The following is a 16,008-nucleotide window of genomic DNA, read 5'->3' on the forward strand; positions in this document are numbered from 1 at the left end:
CGTATCATCTTTCAACCCCTTGCACCGCAACTTTGAAGGAGGTGATGACGTTGACAAAGTAATCGACGTCGTACAAATCAGCTTTGCAATTTTAACTCGACCGAGTAGAATAGTTTAATCCTTTGCACTCGAAGCCACTTCGACTGTAGATCCAAAACAGTTTTGCTGAATTGCAATATTTCAATTTTAAATTCTGCTTAAAAATTTGCTCAATTTTGCTCAATTTTGCTCAAACTTTTAAGCCGAACCTTGTGCATCGTACAACAGTTACACATTTCGCATCTTTTTAACAATGGAATTACCAAACCAGTGAAAATAACTGGTTTCTCATCTTTTTCTTTCACAGTCCTCGATATTACAAAAATATGTCTAGAAGAAATTTTTAAGTACACTTCTCCATTGAAGTATGTATTATAATATAAATCACACGCAATTTAAATTAATACAATCTTGGCATTGTTGTAAGACAATATACATTAGTTGCGTTTAGATAGTACTAGCGTTAACCATAAACAAATTTGACAATGTAACAATGATTTCGAAACGTGATACAACAATTTTCAGTGGTGTCTCCGAGTGGCCACCCGAGTGCAAAGGGTTAATTTCATCAAAAATTCTTGAGATTCTCACCGCGGCCGTCGGAGTGGCAATTATCGCTGCGAGAAAAAAACGTGGCCGTCCCTTTCAGGAAACCGCGGGTGCCATAAACGCGCTCGGCAGCCCGGCGCCGCCTGATTGTTACCCGTTTCCTCGGCGCGTAGTCGCGGATAGAATTCAATTTTCATTAGGGCTCGAATCGTGGAATGTCGCGACGGTTCTCGAAGAGGCTGCGCGCTCGCCGCCGCGGAGAATCATGGTGGCAGGATATTAAATAGAGAAAATAGAGGCGAAGCGGACGGAGGAGAAGAAAGCAAGCGAAGACCAGCGACAACGTTAAAGTCACTTCCCCGCGTTCTCGCGTCATTAACTCCTTCCCCGGCGTCCCTGCCGCTTCCCTCTTTTTCATCGTCATACCAGCCTAACCCCTGCTGCACCCCGCTGCCTCGATTTTCTATTTTGCCCCGCGTCTACGATCGGCCTTCCGTGTTCTGATAGCGAGCGCTCCGACGAGCACGAAGATAGAGCAACGAGACACCGCGCCGCGGCGCGGCGGGGCCCGTCTTCCGGAAATTTCTCGGGGCCCGGTTAATCGGCGAGCCAGTTATCGCGAGAACGATTTTTAATCGCCGTGAAACGCGACGACGATCGGTAACCGGGATGATAATTAAATGCGTCGGGGACGCGGGTGATCGAGCATTTCAATGTCTCCCGACGCTTCGGAGACATCAATGCCGAGGATTGCGTGGGTTTTGCATGGGATGTGCAACTTGTAAGCGAGATACATTATCGCAGTCTGTTATCGACGCCGTGAAATTGGCGAAATGTGTGTACAGTGCTTTCTCACTCCTGTTTCACACTGTTTGAACAGTGTGTAAAAAGTAGCGACCATTGGCTATTTAAATTGTAATTTTAGGGGAAACAAAAATATATTCTCAAATTTCAAGATGTTTAGAATACTTTGAGGCCAATCCTGCACGACGGTGTTTGCATCGTTGTAAAAATAAGATTAGAAAAGAATCACGATACGATTTTTAACATTAAATTCGCGGTGCACCGAAAGCAGCTGTTTTATATCAGTTTACAAAAGCAACGATGAGACATTTATTCGCGGGATGCGTAGCATTAAAAATTAAAATGTACTATCATAAAGTAGATACTTCAAGCTTAAATTTTTTGTAAGATCATGATTTTATGATAGAAAAAAATTAACAATGTTCGGCCGAGAAATGCGACACCCTAAATCTGGGGGTACGTTCGAACCGAAAAAGTGCAAAAAGTTTAACGCCCTCTACGGAGCGGCAAAAATTCTTGTCGAACATGCCGCACACATCGTCGTAAAGTTCAGAGTCTCCGCTTTAATTTGAGGGCTGAATTAAGTCGCTACGATTTGTTCTCGCGAAGTTACAGAACAAATGCCTCTGTTGGTAAAAGAAAGCGAAGAAAAAGCGAAATTACTTTTGCGAACAACTCAATATCCACGAGAACTTAGATTTCGAACATCGAATCCAGCAGTTCCAAGCTCTGAGTAGTTAAAAGCTCGTCCTCGAACCACGGACAAAAGTGGAAGATTTTTCTCCGGGCTTTCTGCGTTCGAAGAGCCGCGGCCAAAGAGGGCAAGTTTAACTCGGCCATTTATTTGCCGGCGACCTAATGGAAAAGCAAGGGCACCTTATAGAAAGTAACCGAGCCGGGATCGTTGACTTCCTGCGGACGTTCAGCATTGAATAATCAGCGAAGGCACACAGCCTCTCGGCTCCGTGGCCAAGGAGGCCCTCGTGTCGAGCAGAATCGGGCATAAATCGTCGGGTGGCGGTCCGCTCGACGAACGTATAACTTAATCAACGTGTCGTTTCGCTTGTCCTTTGTTGCTCGGAACGAGGTACGCTTATAATCATAGGACTGGTCCTTTGATCCAGCGGTGATCCTGCAGGATTTATAGCGAGCAAAGCTGCAGGGAACGGCAAACCCGATCCACTCATTTCCCGAAGATCCGGTTCTACGATCGAACGCGATCCCACAGATACGTCATCTGGCAACAGGATGAGTCTATAGGGTCCGTAGCGACCACGCCGGAAAGGATCTATCATTATCCTAGCTCGCGAAGCCGGTGATTCGGTGTTACGTTACTCGCAATTAATCCTTGCCTAGCGGGAGTAGCACGGCCCGCGGAATCGACGGTACTTAGGGCCGCGATTAGCGTGATCAAGGCTTTTAACGTTCTCGAGCACCTGGTCCCAGGATCCAGGATCGAGCCCGAACGCCCGCAGGATCTTTTTCGATCCGAAGAACACGGGTTTCGATCGAGATTTTATTGCGCCGTCGCGGTGGTTTTTCATGGATTACAAGCTCCTCTATTTGCTTTTAATTTGAAAAAAAACATGAATTTTTTCCTGCCGTCTGGACGACTGTTGAGAATCTGCAGGCTCGGCAACACGTTCGCCATTTTCTTTGCGTGCTCGGATAAAAAGTTGAGGAACGTTCTTCGTCATTACCGACCGATCGCAATGCCTGCGTAAATGTTGCAACGCATTGTTTGGCAAATTAGCTCTTCTGTCGTTGAATATCCCAGTATTTGAATAATTCTAAGGAACACACACACACACATTTTTTCTGCCTCTAATTTACAACGAAAGCTTTTGCCAGCCAAAAGAAAATACCAGAAGCCGATTCGCAGCCATAGTTTCCGTCGAAACTGCCTTCTCGAGGCAAGATCTGGCGAAATTTCAACGCGATACCAGGTGAAATTATTCAGTGAAATGTTGCTCGACTGGTCGAACGATATCGAACGTTCGAAAGTACGGCTTTGTGTTAGTGTAACCAACTAATCTGGAATATTCCATATAATTCGATCAATTTGCAAGATTTCATGTAGTTCAATTATTCTATAATATTTCGTGCAATTCAATTAATCTGTAATATCTCGTAGAATTCAACTATCCTATAATATTTTGTTGCAATTCTTTCTAGCCCCGATAAAAGAGAAAACGAAATCGCGAAACGATTAAAATTCTCGTCGAATCATGTTGCTAACTATGTGGGATGATTTAAAGCGTGGGTGCAAGGATGTATCCTTGCGACGTAGAAAATGAATCCTAATCATTCGGTGAAAGTCGAAATCCTGTTCGAACACGGCAGCACTGTCCAAAACAGGAATGCTCGCGTGGGCGTGAATTTTATTCGGGAGCCTGTGGTTCCGACCTTGGACCTCGCCTTTACAGAGAAACCGGGTATGGTCGGCGACAAAATTATCCCGGAGTCCCCTGCTTCGTCCTACGTTCTCGTTTTTTTTTTGTTCCTTTCGTGTTGGCTTATCGATGAATCGAATGCATTACGATCGCCTAAGCATGACGTCAGACTTCTATCAACACATTCATAGCCCGGAATTATTCAATAAATTTCTCCACGGTTCGCAGTACGGCGTTTATGTGAGCATTCGCGACAAAAATCATAACTTCCAAGTTAAGCGATTTTCGACCGAAATGCCTTAAAATAATTTATCAAAGAAAATACAAAGATGCGTCGATCTGCATAAAAAAAATTATATGACTTCATAAAAAAAATTCTTGTTCATTTTTTATTGAATGATCAAATCTTATGTGCTATCTAATGAATATGTCGATTATAAGAAACCCAGTATGTTTTGAGCCGTTTTCTTTATAAGCTTATTTTTACGAAATTTCATTTCGTGTTAATTATTATATTGCATATAAGCATTATAAAATTGCTATAAATTAATTATGAAGATTATATAGATTAACTATATAGGTTACATCATAAAATGGCCTTCTGTTCATAAACCAATGTAAACAAGCTGCGGTGTAAACTAACGTGCTATTTGATCCTCCTAATATTCGCTCTGCGAACTATAAAAATTAAAAATCAACGGTTGAAAATTTCATAAATGATTATTTCAAGTGACAATGATTTAATGGGTAATCCAACAAATTATTTCGATTTGTATTCTATAACAATCAACGTTGTAACAATTACTATTTAGAACAAAAATTGTCGAGCCTCCTCTGCAAACAGCTATGTCATTAAAAATCCTATTAACAGGCTCCCGGTAAATAAAGTGGCCAGTTTCCTATGTTAATGGTTCTGCGAATTACGGAATTTCGTGGTACGGTACGCTGTGTCGTCGAGAGAATCAACAGCTCTCGGTGAATATTAAATTTTGTTACATTCTCTTAAAAACAATATTAGCCGATTTCTTTGAACACGAGGCCGAGCTTCGAGTTTTTCAGCGGGGTCGTATGCCTCGAGATCCTGTTTCTCGGAAAATCTGGTTAATCACACAGTTCGTCGATTCCGTAACCGAACCGCGAGCAAATATTAGACATGCAATCAACAGGATTCACACTACAGATCCCCGAAGAGCCACCGGTGGTGGTGTTTCGTAATCCTAAACAAACACGATCCATCGGTCGGGAAAAAAAGCGCAGACGCTGTAGCATTTACTGCTCGTGCTTGCGTTTCCGTCTTTTATTGGACAGCTATTACTATCAACGAGTATCTATTTGAATAACGCTTTCATGTCGCCCGGAATTTATTCGTTGTAAATTATTCTACTCGTTCGTGTAATTCTTTATTCGAATAATTCGAAAAGATAAAATACGGAAGAAGTAAATCGATAAACTGTGAAAAAGCGCACTCTGTATTCTATCATTTTCATTCAAATCAATTATCACCCGTAATGAAATTTTATTCCGATAAAATTGTATTTGTTAGCCTTTATCTTTCACACGTCGTTCGTACAAAATTTTGCCCAACTCTTCGATACGAAACACGTAAAATCCGCGGTCCATTTATGAAAACGCGTGAATTTAGCGGGTCGACGGTATGTCGAATCGTTTTTTCGTGGCCCCTGCAGCCAATTAGATGCAATTCATAGGGAACTAGGCGAGCGCTTATGCAAGAAGTTCCCGATGGAGAAAAGACCTAAAGGCCTAAACGTTCCCGCAGCCTGCTTTTATGCCATTCCAGGCGTCACGTACGCGTCGCATTATGTCGCGTCTCATTGTCACGCGTGCCACGGCGTATTTCGAATCGCATTGACACACATCGGACACGGACGCAGCCCGTTCCTATAACGATCGGGCTGATCGCGAACATTTTTCCATCGTTTACGGTCCGTTTCAGCGAATCGCCGCGCGCCGCGTCGCCGAGAATTCGCGCGACAAACCTGTTCGCGGAAAACGAAAACGAACGATTCGATTCGCTCGATTCATTCGATTCAGATGAACGCGAGCGGGGCGTGTAAGTAAACAACGAATGCAAACACGCATTCGTATAGAATCGAAGGAAAATGCGATCGAGCGTACACAGGTGCAATTATCTTATTAACTAGAACACAATGTACATTGGCGAGGAGATCGCGGCGTACCAAAATTAGCGGCGTGATTTATGCTAATAACATAGAAGCGAACGATGGGAAATTAGTTAATCTCTTATCCACGGCTAAATCGTCTGAAACGCGGGCTCGCACATAAATAAAACAATTTCGAGAGAAGATGGTAGCGACGGCGGAGCGTTATAATTCCCAGAAAAATGTTGATCGCCGATTAACCAAACTCAAACAAGCATTAACAGCCGGGCGTAATGAGCGGGGATGACCGAGTTCGTTATCCGTATCCAATCAGGACCGTGGCTGCATAATGCCGTTGGCTAACTACGTAATTATAACAATTTAATGAAAATTGTATCCGGCGCAATTAAGTCGCGCGCAGAGATTCAATATTCCATCGAGACCAGATGTCGCGACGGCGCGCACCAATTTCCATGTCACCCGGTACCGATCGCGTGTCGTTTAATTTCCGATCTCGATTGCATCCAGCAATTAACCCGCATTCAAAGATGCACCGGGATGCGCCGATCCTATCTACGCGGATTAAGTTCTCTCTTGGGGTCGGCCAACAGAGAGCACGACTCTAAAACCGGGAACAGGAATGTATAGTAAATTCTCCCTAATTGACGCTCGGCTTGGAAATAAAAATGGACAATTTGGGAAGAAGTTTCGAGAATTGATCGAGCCACGCTGCTCGCTTTTATAGCCGTTGGCAATCGGTAACTATAGAAAAACGCAGCAAGGTTCGAATAATCGTATCTGCTCTTCCTAAATTGTCCATTTTCGTTTCCAAGCTGAGCGTCAATTGGGGAGAATTTACGTTGCGGTCGCATAATCGATGGAAACCGAAAATACGAGCCATGAATTTCGAACGATTAATCATTTTCTTGACTGTACATTCGGTCTAACAAAACGTTTGTTCTAAACAAATTCGCGACACGGTCTAGGTTCGAACATTTCTACGTCCTTTTCCTGGCACCAAAATGGCGGAGGTTGGAGAACGATATTTAAAAAAGAAAAACGTGAACATATCAGTTTCCTTGTTATTAAATATTTTTGTAGTCGTCCATCTGCTAAATCAATGAACGATTCGTCTCTTATTTTTCACAAGTTTAGATTCAGAAGTTTAGATTCAAGCGTTTCTGCGTTCTCTTTGCGACTCCAAAATGGCGGCGCTTGGAGAACGATATTTCTTTAAAAAAACGTGCGCACATTATGTTCTTTGACGTTAAATATTTTTGTACCTGTTCATCGACTCTGACAACGAGCGATTCACGTCTCATTTTAATAAGCTAACGACGCCTTTTAAATTTAAGCTTTTTGTGGCCCCGAAATAGCGGTGTGAACGAGAACAATATCGTCGGAACGATTCGACCCGGGAGGAAGGAAACATCAACGGGACAAGATGAATGAAAGATCCGGAGCCAAAAAACTTTCAACGGCCTGCAAATGAAACATCGAGGCGTCACCGAGCGCCGAAAGGAAATCGCGTGTCGCAATTGAAGTCTATTTCCTACGCCGCGTGCGTATTGCTAGAGGCATGCGGGAAAACAGCTGTGTCTTCGAGAAAACCGTCTAATCGCCTCGGTTGCATAACGCGATTATGCATCTATTCATGAGCATGTCCGAGAAGCAGTTGTCGCGCCAAGAAGACGCGCCCGCATGCGCAACGCGCGGCAAATATTGACGAGAGAAATTTGTCCGCTGGTATTATCATTCAGCGAACGGCGGGCAAACACGGCGGTGGCGTGACATCACCGGCAGCGGCCGACTCCTGGGAACACGCGAACCGCGTCAGAATTATTTATAGCGAACGCGCGATCAACGAAATTGTATTATAACTGTATCCACCGCGGCGTGATTTCATGAATGGCGCCGCTTCCGACAGGCCGGACTAATATTAATGGTGCCGCGAGGTGAACTATTAATCACATCCGCGATGCGTCGAAATCTAGGGGACGTCGATCCTGTCGGGAACTGAACGTCGTTCAGATGTTCGGAACCGTCTGTCGTCCGGTTTTACGGGGAGGAAATAAAAGGGCTCCGACTGGGCTCACTGGATTCGAGTATTCAGGTCCGTTACTGAATCGTTGGAACTGGAAGATTGATTATAGGTCAGATTATTGGCGTGTTCCGAAGGATTATGGGCTATAAATCCTCCGAGGATGAGGACGATTACTAGCGAGTCGCAAAAAATTATAGAGCATGAATCTATTATAAGATCGACTGCCGATCGAATTATTGGAAGCCTCCAAAGGATTATAGACTATAAATCCGTCGAGGATGGGGGCAATTGCAAGCATGCTACGCAGAATTATAGACTATAAATTCATCGTGGATCAGGACAATTACTGGCAAGTCCTAGAGATACTAGACTATTTTCCGAGGACAATTGCGGACAAGTCCAAGGATTACATGTGATACATCCTTCGAGGTTCGCGAAGTACAATTACCAGCATGCTTCTCACATTTATAGACTATAAATTCTCCGATGATCAAGACAATTACTAGCAAGTCCTAGTGATTCTACACTATTTCCCGAGGACCAGGACAATTGCGAGCAGGTCCAAGGATTATATGAGATACATCCTTCGACGTTCGAGGAAGAATTACCAGCATACTCCACTCATTTGTACACTATAAATTCTTCGGTGATCAAGACAATTACTAGCAAGTCTTAGAGATCCTAGACTATTTTCTGAAGACCAAAACAATTGCGAACAAATCCAAGGATTCTATGAAACACGTCCTTCGAGGTTCGAGGTACAATTACCAGCATGCTTCACACATTCAAAGACTATAAATTCTTCGTGGATCAGGACAATTACTAGGCAAGTCCTAGAGTTATGGATCGCGAAGTTCGGAACAGAAAGTTCCTCGTAGCTATGCCGATATCCTTGGCGAAACAGAGGAATCGTAGGATCTACAAGCGTGTAGCAGGCCAGCTGCACCGGTGTTCCCGGAGGAAATAGGATTTCTAAGGTCGGCCCTCGTTCCCAGGCGAGAGCGGCAAGATGGATAGAGGATCCCGGAGATTCATGGAGCGACGTATGTAAATACGACTGGCTTATCCTGGGATTCGCCCTGGCCGCGGGCTACTTTCTGTACTTATTACGATGTATCTAGCTGGCTGAAGCATTTCTCGGGTTCGACGTCCGGTCAGTCCAGGCTGCGAGCGCTCGGCTGCAGCTGCAGTCGCCGCAGTTGCAGCAGTCGGCCGCAGCTGCCGCGCGGCCCGCGGAGAGCCTCGATCTTGCGCCACGCGCTACGAGGAACTGTAATCCTTGTAAACACGATATCCTCGCTCGGTTAGGCCAGCTGACTCTCCTCCGGCACCGGCGAAGCCGCCTCGCGATGCGCGATGCACGCTGTCCGCGCGCGGAACACGCGCGAACATTTCCTATTCGTTCCCCTGTCAGACAGCGCACGGCCACGGTCGGGCCACCGCCAATTTCTGATCGCTGCGGGGGAAAAAGGATCGTCCACGGTTGAACAGTTTTAACGAGCCGGGATTCCTCGACCGTGACGCCTTCGATTATTAACTTTTATAAATAGTCAGCCACCGCGAGCGGATAGAGAACGGAATCGACTGTGATTATAGACAACGGAGAATCTAATTTTACTCATGTAACAGTTCCAATCAGTATTTATACGAAGGATCGAATAGAAGCCGCGGAGAGATGAGATTAGTCGGAAGCAACGGATCATATCATTTTGAATATAAATTTACCGATTGTTTTCGAATAACTTCGTTCGTTCGCAGCGAAGATCATTCGAATAAAAATGTATCTTGGTTCAGCGAATGTATTACGGTCTCGCGCCATAAGACATTGTAGCTACAAAGTCGCCCACGGGGCTGCGGCTTTAAGGACATATGGTCTCGGTCCGGCAACGCCTGACGTTTACATTTACTCGTCGCTTAGCTCCCGTTCGAACAACGGATAAAATCGTGTGTTCGAATAAATCTCTTCGAATAATGCTACAGATTTATTCGTAAATAAGAAATCATTATTTTTGGAATAATTATTTTTCGAATAATATATTATTGGAATATTCATTATTTAGGAACAAATCTGTAGGATGTATCAATTATTCGCTATTCGAATAAAAATTGCCGAACTCTGCTGAAGAACGATCCTCCAGCGTTTCCTGCGAGCTGCTATCCGTATCCACGGGTTAATTAGGATTATTGCTTTCCGATCACATCGCGACGATCCCGCCGCTGCCGAGCTGTTTTAACGGTGGACCGGATTCCGTGGTTTTGATGCTCCTGGCAACAGGTGCGACAGGCGGGAAATCGGCTTCATCCTTGATGCAGGCACACTAGTCCTGCGGTACTGTTACCGGCTCTTCGCGCGCTCCGAGCTCGTGGATACCATTACGAGTCCTGTTAGTCGAGATTTTTAACGAACGACGATCTTATCGGGCTTCCCCCGTGCGGAATTCCAATTTTTTAGCTTTCGCGATCTTAATTGCTTTTTGAAGACCGTGTCCCCGTGAAGTTGTGCAGTTTATAGGGACTATTACGTTGCGGGTTTTATGCGTTTACTTTGTAAGAAGATGCAGCGGCTTAGGGGACGTTAAGTTTCTTGATAGTGAGTGGGCCGCATGCGGGAATCTGCCGATCCTTGCAGCTCGTTGGGCACAATCGAACGGTTCCATTCGAGCGCTTCATTATTTCCTGAATTTCGTTTTACGTGCATCCTAATTTTTCGGAAAGCGTGCTGAATTATCCGGAGTCTGGATCAATCTCTTAGAAGATGCGGATCTGTTGATCCTTTCTCTTGCTTCGGTATTTTAAAGAGTCTCCTGAATTTTTCTAGAGGATCTTTCGATCTTTCCGGAGAATGTTGCTATTTTTATCGGAGAATATACTTCTTCCGAGCACGAAATTAAATCCTCCATAATTCTCATTCTATTTAGCGTTACCGAAAGAGCTTGCTAAATGCAGACCTGCTGAACCTTCCATTTAATTTGAAATATCGAAGATGCATGGTTTCCTGAATTTTCCGAGAATATCCTTCAAGATCCTCCATTGTCCCTGAAAGAAGGAAAGAAACTAAGTAAAACGAATATTAGAGAAAAAAATCGGACCGCCTCCGAACAGTCCTTAGAATCGCCCGGAAGTCCCGAGGCCCGTCAGATACTGCAGCGGGACATCTTTACGTGCGCTCTATCGCGGCTCGATTTGTTCGTGGATCAACGTGCACCCACACGTGCATTCCACGGATATCGGAAAGCTTCCTGCAGCCGGCCGCGGGGCTACGAGTCACGGAAACGAGCAATTCCCGCGGCCGTTACGTAAATTCTGGCTAATAAGATCTCCGGCGCGGCGGGTTCCTGGTCGGCGTGGAATTAATATCACTGTCCCGGGTGAATATAAATCTCCGACAAGGATCGCGGCGCGTTCGCGGCGCGTTCACGTGCGTACGGCCCTGGCCCCATCGCGTGCATTCCCCGGCAGAGTGTTCTCGCGGATCCTACCCCTCTCGTCGAACGACGCTATCCGCAACGTGTTCTACACCTCCGAGAATCCCTGAATACATTATACAACCCCCCTAGCCGACGATCGCCACCGCAGATTTAATCAAACTTAATTGAAACGTGCAAAATAAATGAACGTCGCCGGCGCTAAATGTTTCTTTGTCCACGGACGTGTCTTCCAGCTCGCCCGGCGTCGGGTTTTCGTGCTTCACGAGGTCTAGGCTCTTCGAATAAATTATCGAAACCCTCGCTGCGCAAAGGCTGTGCTCGATGATCGTCGAGAATGCGACCAGATTGAAAAAGAATGACTTTGCAGATTGAAGATAGTCGTGCAATCTGGTCTGTTATACGGATAATTGATTACTAGACTGTGAATCTTTATGCTGAATAACATTTGCGTACTGTGATTGCAAGATGCGGGAGCTCGGCAGACATTTATTTCTTTGTGATTAATAATCGAACACGATGCAACAATCTAGCTTTAAATTGTTTTAAATATTTCCACCGTGTCATGAATTCATAAACTCTGCGATCTATCGATAAGTGTTCCAATTATAAGCGACACAACTAAAACTGTTCGAAATCATTTGATCAAAAGTAATTTTTCTCTTCGACGAAATCGAACACGTTCAAAATTCTCTGAAAATCCGATAACGTGACTTTAATATATCGCGATAATCAATACATTATCCACGACAATGAAGAGAATCGATTTAATGATATTATTCGCACCTTATTATTTTATGTTCCGCACATTGCACGTTGCTGGGAGAATCCACGATCAAATTTACCGGATTGAATTAAAACGGCGGGAAAAGAAGCGGAGAAATAAAAACTGATTTCTCGAGGAACAGGCGCCGGCTCGCGTTGATTAAAATTATCCTAATTGCGGGTGCGCGGCACGATAAATGTTGCCGGGGAAGATTGGTGGTACCGCGGGTGAGAAAGTTGCGGGTACATTAATAACAAGAATCAAGGGCGGCACTGATGAGTCCCTCTGATAGTTCATTTGCATGAAACCCCCGGCTACCGGGGCTCGTTCTGGTGCCAGGGGCCAAAAGGTGTGCATCCTGCACGGTTCTGATGAACACAGAGGACGGGAACGGGAACGAATTCCTGCGCTGGGACCGTCCGCAGATAGCAGATAGTCTGACTGTAATAATCCGCTGCTACAACGATTTATTAAAGACTCGCGTGTGCTGGATGGAGCGTGGAAAAACGAATCCTCCGATGGGAACGAGTCTCGAAGCGTTTCTCGAGATAACTGTCCCCTTTAGCTTCGAAATTCTTCGCTCGCGAATCCGTTCCCCTTCGCATTCTAACAAATTTTAGTAGATTCGAATATTCGAATGTTCGTAATCTCGTGGTATTCTTCGGAAACTTCTCCCAAACTCGGCTGCAATCTTCTTCGATTAACCAAGACTCTACCACATTTCATCAGGTATTCTGCACTTCAAATTCCAAATATTTTTGTCCTGCTCAAAGTCGATGAAATCTCTGCGATACCACTGTCACCGTTCTTGATATCACGAATATTACACTCCTTTGCTGTTGCTGTTATATTCCTCTTCAGTTCGCGAAGATGTCAAATATGTCGACAAGTAATTCTCCAGTAATCACCTAAAATTGACCAAATTAAAAAAATTGTATAGGAACGATAAATAGAGATTTAAAACTCTAATAGGAACGACTAAGAAATCGTTCTGAAAAATCGATAGAAATAACCTTCACAATAAGTATATTGTTAAAAAAAGAAAGAATTTCGAAAGTGCTTGCAAACAGATTGAGAACACTTCTATCTACCAGAAGGATCCGCATTTATGAAAATTCACAGAGTGGATCCGCTGCTCTTTTCCGATCCGCCAAGATCCTTTTCTCAAGTCGTCGAAGGCTTCGAGCAGCATCTCGCGACTGGACATATTGGCGATCGTTATCGAGCAAGGATGAACCGAGCCGTCGAACGCCTCAAGATCCACGGTCCGGATAAAACAGTCCAGGAAGCATCCGACGAACATCAGAAACGCATGCCTCGATGCCTGGCGTGTCTTTCAGGCAGGACGAGGCTCGCGCAGCCAAGAATAGCCGAGATTTTTCGCGGGGCTGCGCGTTGGGTGGTCTACGACGCCATAACACAGGCCGCGCCGGCTTCAACTTTGACTTCGATCGGGCTTCGACGTTTTCTCCTTTCCATCGACGAGATTTCCTCGCGCACGATCTTTTCCTATCCACACTACTCTATGGAGAAATAAAACGAGGACACATTAATAAGCGAAAACTCTACTTGATTCTTCTCTACTCGAATTAATCTATAAAAATCGTACAGTGCATTAAATTATGCAAACACTAAAACTACTAGCAGCTCATCAAATAAATAATACCGGAGAAACGAAAATTGTACTGGATTCTTCTCTATTCTGATTTCTATGTAAAGATTGTTATCTGCAAAAACATCTTATCGTCAAAAATAAAATTTACAGAAGATTCTGTGAGCCTGACAATTTCTAATTCACCAAACTATACAAACACGAAATTTATGGACAGATCGTTCAACATTTTAATCAACAAGAGCTTTCTTTAACACACTACTTACTTCGCAGATCTACAGTATCGTTTTATAATTGTCGATTGACAATTTTATAGATTGTTGATTGAATAAATTTTGGTCGAATACAAAGCACACGCGTTACTCACTTTCCGCTCGGTTTTCAGGAACGAAAAATCTGCTCGGTTATACAATTAATCGCGATAAAAACGATGCAATCGCTACGACATAAAGTCCAGGGGTTAACGCGGATTGCGAAAGCGTTGAAAAAGACGGCAGAAAAATTTCTATCGCCGAAATCAAATCGTCCAAAATAAAAATATCTTGTAAATTATTCCGACGTTATCGTCGAACAAAATTCGTCGAAGAAATCGCTCGGCAACGTCGGAATGAAGTGGCATATCAAAGGAAACGAAAGCCGACAGATTCCCGAACGAAATCGCCGAGTGACGCGTCCCCGGCGGAATAAGTCGTCACGCATCGTGTGTACGTAGCATCCTGGTGGGAATTGACGCGACATCCGATGATGTCGAACGTCCGTGACTAGACAAGAAGGGAATACCGTGGATGCCTCGCGGTCTGATAGCTCCTCGGCTCCTCGGCTCTTCGGCTCTTCGACTCTCCGGCTCTCCGGCTGATGGAATCCGACTCCTGTCGTTCTTGTTGGTCCCATCCTCTTCGGCGATCAGCCTCTCTCGCCTGAACGGTATAGCGTCTCTTACTCGGCACGCAACGCACGATGACGCCGATTTCGATGGATTTTTGAACCGTTATAGAACAAGCCTAGACAGAGAGAAATAGAGTGAGCGAGCGTGAGAGAGAAAAAGAACAGATACACAATGGGCTCGACCTTCGCGCGAAAACGGAACCGACCGCGTATGATCGGTAAGCGCAACGGTACTTTATTATGAATTCCAGCTTTCGGTCGATTCACCGTACGTCGTAACAGTTCGCGTTCCCCGCGAGGACGGGTTTCCTGCTGTGCTGATTGGTGGGTGTGCCGGAGAGCGAATTCTTCGCCGCTCGATATGACCGTGGAACGTTTTAGATGCATTTGATCCCGCCAGTTTTCGACCGCCTTTACGATTCCGCCAGATTACACGATATTTCAGCTAGTACTTCGAGTGCTGTTACTTTCAATGCTATTACTCGGGCAATGCTCCGTCGTTGGGGCAATTCTTGCCGATAGTACTCGAGCTAATGGTACCAGAAGTACTTCTATCATTAGCTGCCTACGATGCGGAGCAGATTGTTCTTCGCCGTTGACTATGCTCGCGAAGGGGTTTATGCAGTCGATCATGCGGTTTTCAACAGCCTTCTAAGGATTTCGATTAGTACTTAGGCGTTAGTTACAGGCGTTATCGTTTTAGAGCCGAGAGTCGAACTTCTCTCGTATTGCATTATTGCCACAATTGACTTCCAGCGGTAATGAAAAGATAATTGTGATATAGGGAACTGGATCTTGTTACTGTGGGGGTGACCAATTGCTGTGGTTTCGATTCGTTTACAGACGTGATTAATATTTATCGAATATTCGAGTTTGGTATCCTTTTATTTCGTTTATTCTTTAATTGAATGTTTTTATTCTGTTATTTTGTTCAATTTTTAATTATACTTTTGTACTCTGTCTATCTTCTAATCGAATTTTTGTATTCCCTTACCTCTTAATAAAAGAATTTAACGAACGTCCGTTATGCCTGCGTATTTGCCTTTAGGTATTATTACTCGGCCAATGCTCTATTGTGGGTTCAACTGCCGTTTCAACTAATGTTAGCTTCAGTACCGCCGGATTAGGTACTATTAACTCAGATATCGCTACGGGTTCCACAAGTACTGATCTATCATTGCTTCGAGAACCGCTTCGGGTACTTCAACCCCTTCACCATATTATCTTCTTTGCAGCCGCTTCGGCTTTAATCGTTTCCTCAGCAGTAGCACACAATTCATTCTTGTGCCTACGTTTGATTCGATGCTTGAATATTGATGAGAGAATAACAAGAAGTGTTATTTCGATTTGAAGGAAACGAATTATTATACA

At 44.5% G+C, this 16,008-nt stretch overlaps 1 protein-coding gene and 1 long non-coding RNA gene across 3 annotated transcripts in view; one reads left to right on the forward strand and one right to left on the reverse strand.

The window, feature by feature from the left end:
* The window catches only part of pio (zona pellucida domain-containing protein piopio), a 116,351-nt gene that overhangs the window by 85,182 nt on the left and 15,161 nt on the right, over positions 1 to 16,008 (forward strand). The gene's annotated exons all lie outside the window — the stretch shown is intronic.
* On the reverse strand, positions 12,591 to 13,805 carry LOC143260243 (uncharacterized). Its single transcript, XR_013034370.1, has 2 exons — positions 13,232 to 13,805; positions 12,591 to 13,048 (listed from the first exon to the last, which is right to left on the reverse strand). It is a non-coding gene; the product is annotated as an uncharacterized LOC143260243 (long non-coding RNA).

The sequence above is a fragment of the Megalopta genalis genome, chromosome 11 (assembly GCF_051020955.1).
Source record: "Megalopta genalis isolate 19385.01 chromosome 11, iyMegGena1_principal, whole genome shotgun sequence".
NCBI classification, from domain to species: domain Eukaryota; kingdom Metazoa; phylum Arthropoda; class Insecta; order Hymenoptera; family Halictidae; genus Megalopta; species Megalopta genalis.